Source organism: Equus caballus, chromosome X (genome assembly GCF_041296265.1).
Source record: "Equus caballus isolate H_3958 breed thoroughbred chromosome X, TB-T2T, whole genome shotgun sequence".
In the NCBI taxonomy this organism is placed as follows: Eukaryota; Metazoa; Chordata; class Mammalia; order Perissodactyla; family Equidae; genus Equus; species Equus caballus.
In genome coordinates, this window is record NC_091715.1 from 119,933,264 (window position 1) to 119,942,207 (window position 8,944).

Consider the following 8,944-nt stretch of genomic DNA (forward strand, 5'->3'; position numbering starts at 1 on the left):
TTTATTTGCACATAAATCTTTGGGTCAGAAATTTAGGCTGGGCTCAGCTGGGCAATTCTTCTGCTGGTCTCACCTGTGGTCACTCACGTGGTTGCGGTTATTTGGCAGCTGACTGGGGCTGGATGGTCCAAGATGGTCTCATACATATGTCTGGTGATTGGTGCTGGCTATCACCTGAACCTCTTTCTCTCCATATGGGTATTTAATCCTCAAAGGGTTTAGACTGGGCTGCTCTACATGAAGATTTCAGGGTAGCAAGAAGGCAACAGCAAATTGCTCAGAAGTTGTCTAATGTCACCCCTACTGCATTCTTGTGGTCAGGGCAAATCACAAGGCCATCCCAGATTCCAGAGGCAGAGAAATAAATTCTACCTCTCGATGGCAGGAGCTGTGAAAAAGCTGGTGGCCATTTTTCCCCCCCTCACATTACCATTGGTTAATTTTGCTTGTTCTTGAACTTCATATAAATGGAATCTACCAAAAGTACTCTTGTCTGTGGCTTCTGTTGTTCAACGTTATGTATGTGAAATCCACCCATGTTTTTGTGTGTGGCAGTACATTGTTCTTTTTATTGCTGTCGCTCATATTCCATTGTATGAATATACCACAATTTATTTATTCATTCTACCATTGATGAACATTTGATTTGCTTCTAGTTGTGGCTATTATAAATAAAGCTGCTGTTAATAATCTTCTGCATGTCTTTTGAAAGGTATATGTACTCAGTTATCTTGGGTATGTACCTAGGAATGGAATTAGTGGGTCGAGGGTAGGCTAGTGTTAAGCTTTAGAAGACAGCCAGCTCCAATGGCCTAGCAGTTAAAATTTCGCATGTTCTGCTTTGGTAGCCCAGGTTCAGTTCCCGGGCATGGGACCACATCACTTGTCTGTCAGTAGCCATGCTGTGGCGGTGGCTCACATAGAAGAACTAGAGGAATTTACAACTATACACAACTGTGTACAGGGGCTTTGAGGGGGAAAAGGAAGAAAAAAGGAGGAAGATTGGCAACAGATGTTAGCTCAGGGTGAATCTTCCCCTGCAAAAAAAAAAAAAAAAAGCTTTAGAAGATATTGCCAAGTAGTTTTTTTAAAAAAATTTTTCCTTCTTCTCCCCAAAGCTCCCTGGTACATAGTTGCATATTTTTAGTTGTGGATCCTTCTAGTTGTGGCATGTGGGATACCACCTCAGCATGGCCTGATGAGTGGTGCTAGGTCTGTGCCCAGGATCCGAACCAGTGAAACCCTGGGCTGCTGAAGCAGAGCATACGAACTTAACCACTTGGCCATGGGGCTGGCCTCAGTAGTTTTCTGAAGTGATTGCATTAATTTACATACCTGTAAGTAACGTATGAGAGTTTTGGTTGCTTAACATCCTTGTCAACACTTGGTATTGTCCGCCTTTTAAAATTCTGCCATTCTAATAGGTGTTTAGTGGTATCTCATTGTTGTTTTGATTTGCATTTCCTTGATGTCTAATGACGAGCACATTTTCACATGTTCAATGGTCATTTGACTATCCTTTTTTGTGGAGTACTTATTCAGTACGTTTGTGAAGTGCCATTTAAAAAATTGGGTTGTTTGTCTTTTTCTTGTTGATTTGTAGAAGTTCTTTCTATAGTCTGCCTATGAGTCCGTTATTGTATATATGTTACATAAGTGACTTGTCTTTTCCTTCTCTTAATGGTCTCTTGAGGGACAGAAGTTCTTAATTTGAACAAAGTTCAATTTATCAATATTTTCTTTCATGATGAAAGCTTTTTGTATTCTGTTGTGAAATCTTTGCCTACTCCAATGGACCTTGAATGAGTTTTATAGCTTTAACTATTACATTTAGCTCTTATCCATTTTAAGTTTAATTTTGTATACAGTGTGAAGTAGGGGTCCAAGTTTATTCTTTGGCATGTGTTTAGTTGTTCCAGCACCATTTGTTGACAAGACTATTCTTTCCCCATTGAATTGTATTGGCACAAGACAAGTCTTTGTGTTCCTCTGGTGGGAGTTTCTGTTTCAAGGACACCAAATATCTTTGTGTTGGATCATTTTTGTCCTCCATATATATTTTCTAATTGCTTTAATCTCATAGTCATTATTTTCTGCATTTACTGTGATTATTTCAAGCCTTTACTTCATGTCATTAATTTTATTTTCAGTTATGTTTATTCTGTTTCTTATTATACCTAATATATTTAATAGACCCATTATGGTGCTATTTTATTTCTCAATTTCTTCCTTAGTTCTCCAATCTCCCTTTTCAACTTTTTCTTTTGTTATGTTATTTGTCCTTAGCACTTGGTTTATTAAATTAATATTCTTATTAAGTTCTTTTATAGCACAAAAATCTTGTGGTGAACACACCTCTGTTTTTGAGATATATTATTTTCATAGTCTGAGTTCTTTTTCCATGGCATTTGTTTTCATTTTTTCAGGGATAACACGGTCATGCCTAATGTGCAAAGCTTTGTTCAGATCTTCTGTTTGCTCTGATAGACTACAGGTAAATTCTCCTTGGCATCCTTCTTCCTTTAGCTGAGATAACTTTGTTTTGCCCTAAGAGTTAGAATTTGAATACTGGATGCTGATTTCAATTCACTTTTAGGTATTCCAGTTTTGTAACAGTGAACCACTTTATTCAGACCAATTCTCCCACTGAAAACAAGTAAAAATACTCGATATATTATTAATTACAGCTTCTCAAAATATTGATAACTGACAACATAGTAAGGAATTACTATGTCAAAAATAAAGGGCAAATGGTAAAGAACATGGAAGCTCACTACTATTAACAGACAATATAGAATTTAAGGTAAAAATCATTACTAGAGATGAAAAGGGAATCTTCATACAAATAAATGTTTCAATTCACCAAGAGATGTAACAATTAAAAACGTTTATGTTTCTAATAACATGGCCTAAAAATGTAAAACCAAACATTGAGAGTACCACAGGGAGAATTAAACAAATCTACAATCATAGTGGTAGATTTCAACATACTTCTCTCAATATTGACAGTATAGGTGGGAAAAAACTCTCTCTCCCACTGTCTTTCTGTGTATATGTGTATATATATATATATGTATATATATATATGTATATGTATATATATATTATATATACATAATTTTAAAAGCACAATGAATAAATGTGTTTTTGATAAAATTTTAATTTTGAATAAATTTCAGTATATGCAAAAGTTGCAAAGATAGTACAGAGAGTTCACCAAGCGTCCCCTAATGTGAACATCTTAAGTAACCATAATACATTTGTAAAAACTAAGAAATTAATGTTGGTACACTTACTGTTAATTTGCAGTCTTTATTTAGATTTTACCAATTTTTCCACTAATGTCCTTTTTCTCTTCCAGTATCCAATCCAGGATACCACATTACATTTAGTTGTCATGTTTCCTTAGTCTCCTCTGATATGTCACAATTTGTCAGTGTTTTTATGACCTTACTAATTTTGAATGGTCTGGTATGTTGTAGAATGTCCCTCAGTTTGGGTTTGTTTGATGTGATGTTTTCTCATGATTGAAATCTCATGATTTCTCTGGGGTTATGGGTTTTTGGAAAGAAAACAATAGAAGTGAAATACCCATGTCATTCTATCATATCAGGGCATATATGATTTCAATCTGACTTATCACTGGTGCTGTTAACTCTGATCACTTGGTTAAGGTGGTGTCTACCAGGTTTTTCCACTGTGGAATCACTGTTTCCCCCTTTCCATACTCCATTCTTTGCAACTGAGCCAGTAAGCCTAGTCCACACTCAAGGAGTGGGGAGTTATGTGCCCCCTCCTTTAGGTGGCATGTCTATGTAATTTATTTCAAATTCTTTTGCATAGGAGATTTGTCTCTTTCTCACCATTTATATATTTATTCAATCATTTATTTATATCATTATGGACTCATGGATATTTACTTTATTCTCTGAGTTATAATCCAATATTATTGTTATTTATTTTGTTGCTCAAGGTGTACAATGAACAAATTTGAACTAATGAAAAGATACAAAATACTGTTTCAAGAACTGCCGAATATAATTGTTTTCAAGTACACGTGGAACATATATCAAATATAATCATGAACTGGGCCATAATGATACTTCTAACACATTTCCAATAATTGAAATCACAGAGAATATATTTTCCAACTTCAATGCAATTAAATCAGATATCAATAACAAAACTATATCTAGAAAATCACCATATTTGGGAAATTAAGAAACAGATTTTGAAATAATTTTTGGATTAAAGAAGCCATTATAATGAAAATTGAGTATTTTGAACTCACAATGAATATATTCCATATCAAAACTTGTGAGATGCAGTTAAGGTGGTATCTGGAGGGAAAGTTACAACCTTAAATGTCTGTATTAAAAAGAAGAAAGGCTGAAACTTAAAGAGCTAAGTTCATGAATTAAAAAAAATTTAGTTCAAAGATTGTAGAAGGAAGAAAACAATAAAGAAGATATGAAAGACAAAATACACTGGACAATTAAGGAGATTATTGTATTTGGGCTAATGCAATCAGGTGAATATTCCCTAATGAGGAATGTCTCAAAGAAAAGGAAGGGGATCTGGGGTTTTATAGAAGCAGGTAAACAAGAAACTCATGTCTAAGTCCTATGGGAGTCATGAGGAAGGATGGCGATGATTTTATCTGACGCATGGAGGGAGAGTGGAAGTGGTTCTTCTCCAGGGACATGTGAGGGCAGGGTGGTCCTTCACAAGTTAGCCAGATCACAAAAGGGTGGGAGCATAAGGCTCAGATAACATTCGACATTGTTAGTAAGAACAGAAATTAATGAAATAGAATACAAAATAATAAAACAATAGAGTGGACCAGAAACACCAAAAGTTTTTCCTACAAAAAGACCAATAAAATGGACAAACCTCTACCAAGACTGATCAAGAAAGTAAGTAAAGGTCTAAATAATCAATATCAAAAATGAAAAATGAGACATCACTACATATGCTGCAGACATTAAAGAGATAATAGGAGTATATTCTAAATGACTATATTGGAAACTTTAGATGAAGTTGGAACATTCCTAGAAAAATATTACTTATCAAAACTGACTCGAGAAAAACTAGGCAATTTTACTCCTACTCACTCTTGCAAGCCATGTCTCTATAAATTGAAAAAAATTAGTGAAAGTAGTCAGGCTTTTGTCAGTACTCCTTTCTTCAGTCTTACTTATGGGAATGGAGGTGGGTTTGGGAGCACCAGAAAAGTTTTCCCCCGGGTTCTCTCTTTTAAAAGTTTACAGCATAAAGTTGTTCCTCTTTCCTTGTCTGGCTGCTGTTGATGAATTTGGGGCAGCTAAAACCACACTATTTTGTCTTAATTTAATTAGGAATGAACACAGAATACAGCAGAATGAAACAGAATTACTTAATTTCAACCCACCTCCTCCCAATTTTTATATGGTTCTTCTTATGACAGCCCTTAGTAATAGCCAAGCACATATTGTATGGTAATGGGTAAAGGGGAGCAGCTAATGCAGGTAACGCTAATGTGTGTTGCTTTCTAACAGTCTAAATTAAAATATAGTTAAAGACGAGAAAAATCTGGAATAGTATATGGTCAGAACGTAGCTGAGTCCAGTGGTCTACAAACATTGCTTCACAGATCCACTGCATCAAGATCACCTGGGGACTATTTTGTCTGGGGCCAGGCCTGGAGATCTGCATTCTACAAGTCCAATGGGTAATTCTGATGGACATTTAGGCTTGGGAACCACTATCTTGTGCTATCTCTATTAAGTATCAATTGTCTCAACTGTGCTATTATATTTAACATGACTGTTCAATAAGTTCTGGGATGCAGAAATTCTGTATTTGTAATCAGACTGAAGTATAAACTAGAAAGACCATTCTGGAGAACAATTTACCAACACATAATAAAACTGGAGATGCACGCATGGGGAAAAATCCACTCCTAAGCATATACTCACAGAGGTACACCATGAGACACATACAATGTTGTTAATAGCAACTGTTGCTAACGGTGAAAAAAAAGGAAAATGCACATTCACAGAGTAGACTCTTAATCAGCAGTTAAAATGAGTGAATTAATTTAGTTATCAACATGGGAAGATTTAGAAAACATCATGTAAAGTGAAAAATGCAAGTTTGAAAAAGTTGATAGCATTTACCACAGAGGTAATACTATATATTTGTTCATGGATAAATAAATATTTATAGAAGCATACACAGGAAGATATACACCAAACTTGGGTTACTTTTGGAGAGGGAAGGTGGAAGTGGGAGAGGGAGAAACTGCGATGGAGGAGAGCTTTATTTGTATCACTAACATTAATTTTCTTTCTTTTTTTTGTGAAGAAGATTGGCCCTGAGCTAACATCTGTGCCAGTCTTCCTCTATTTTATGTGGGATGCCGCCACAGTGTGGCTTGATGAGTGGTGCTAGGTCTATGCCCAGGATCTGAACCTGTGAACCTGGGGCCATCAAAGTGGAGTGCAGAAACTTAACCACTACGCACTGGGCCAGCCCCACATTAATTTTCTTTAAAGAAAAAGATCTAAAGCAAGTGTGCAAAGTGTTTACGAAAGTGTTAAATTCACTACTTCCTAGCTGTGTGATACTGGGCAAATTATTTAACCTCAATGAGCCCCAGTTTCTTTATCTGTAACATGAGGTAATTGTACATACAATTCATGGAGTTGTTTGGAAGATTGAATGAGGTAATATATACATTTTTTTGCTTAGTCACCACATAAACACTCCCTAAATTATAGCTGTTATTATTATAAGCAAGAAAGTGTCAAAAGCATTCCTTCAGCTGTGGGTCAATAAGGGAAGATGGGAAAAGGTGCCTTCCAGAGAGAGATGACATATGACACTTCAGAGCAGAAGTCCCTCTGGTGATGGTTCAGAGCTGAGTGTGCCCTTGGGCAGAGAGAACAGGGCTGAAACGTTGTCTTGTCATTGAGCTGCTCCACTGGGTACAGTGTCTGTCTCCCCTGAAACATTTTTATGAGTTTGTGTTTATTAGGGTGGTCATGCCCTTACCCGGCACAAGGCGCTGTACGATCTGGGTGCGTCTAAGCTCTAATCCCAGATTTCCAGAGAACAGGATGGCAGCTCCAGAGAGTGGTCTGCTATCTTCCTATCTCCTGCCTTGTGAAGAGCAGGACAGTAGTGGAGGGGGGAACCCAGGCACTGGCAGAGTTGGTGAAGAAGTCACCATTCTCTCTTCTCAGCCTTGAGGCAGGTCTGGAAGGAGAACTGATTTCTTCTATCAGTGGCTTTATGGGCCTGTCCTCCTCAGGTTAGGTAGATTTGGATAAAGTCCTACCAGCTCTGCCTGTTGCACTCCTTTCTAATAGCAAAATGCGGGCCACCAAGCAAGTATCAAAAAGGTTACAGGAAAATCACAGGGATACCTTAAGTGGCATTTCAAAAAGAGGCGTGGGGTTGGGCTTTTCAGTACTACCCTCAGCAGAGAAAAATAGAAGTTCATTTCACCTTTTCCATTTATTTAATCATCAGCTATAGCCTATTGACCTTTAGGTATCCAGCACCCTCAAAAGTCTCCTTGCCATCAGATCAAAACCAGAGCAGTAGCCATTCTTTACACTCTACTATACATGCACTTACATTAATAATGTAAATGTATTTTGGAGGTGGTACCATTGGCAAGCTATTTCTAAGACCTGCTAGGGCAAAAGGGCTTCTCAATTTCCTCCAGTTCTAGTTCAGTGATTTTTCTCAAAGGTTGTATCCCAGTTTTTCTATACCAGTCAGTCTCTGCTTGTCCTGAGATAACTAGCTGCTCATAGATCTGCCACCTGGTTGGTTCCATCCCTTCCGCTTCAGCCGCCTTCCTTTGGCACCAAAGTCTTAAGACTCTCAGATCCTAGGGGTTTGAGAACCCATTCCTCTTAATTTCACTGCACGGCACGTGGCTGATGACTCATCTGTCCTTGCCCTCCCCTCCAAGGGTGGTGATCCAAGTATCACTTACCAGCAAGTTAGTCGGCTAGAGCTTAATGCCCCAGAGTCTCTGCTTCCTTGAGTTCTCCAGGCCACCCCAGAATGTGAGCATATGTAAAAGATTGTGCTTATGAGTGTGTTTGTGGCAGGAGTGGGGGTGAGAAGACTTAAAATTATGAATGATTTCAGTGAAAATGTTCAATAGTGATGTTACTTACAGATACTTGAGAACTAACATGGAGAAAGGAAATGCAAAAATGCAGTCTGTATAAAATGAATTTATGAGGTCTGCTTACTCTTCATGGTTAATTTTACCATATGCACGATAATGACAATGTATACTGTCAATATGGGTCAGATGAAATTGATTGTAGGCTACACTTACTTACAACGTGACATTGTGTTCAGCTATGCTCATACTCGTGTTGATTATCTGCTATGATTTCCTACCCGTGTACTCTGGGAAAAAAAGATTCAGGGAATGTGACTCTAGCATTTCTGAGATTAACTGCCCAGGTGCCTCCTCTTTTCTTTTGGCATATTTTGGGCAGCTATATTGCAGAGGTCACTATGGGTGCAAAGTACAAGAAAAGAAAGTATATGTAATAAAAGGTGCAAATTTTCCTAAAGCAGTGTAAAACTGTTCCTCCGTACTCAGCATATATAGCTTATATTTACTGTATATGCCTTTTCTCTATTCTATTTACCACTTTTGATTCCTGGGAGATTACATCTGCACAAGCGTAGATACATACTAATATGATGAACTTTAAAATGTTATTTTCCTTCCTTTATCATCAATGATTATCATTTAAAGTTGTTATGAAGGCTTTGTGACAGAGGTTATACTAAAATTGAAAGTATACTAACTTACTGAAAATCATGTAAAAATTAGCTATGTTTTTAATGTGGTTTCTCAGATTGATTAATTTATGCAATTGAATTGTTCTACTCTCATGTAAACATATATTCACACTTTGCAAAC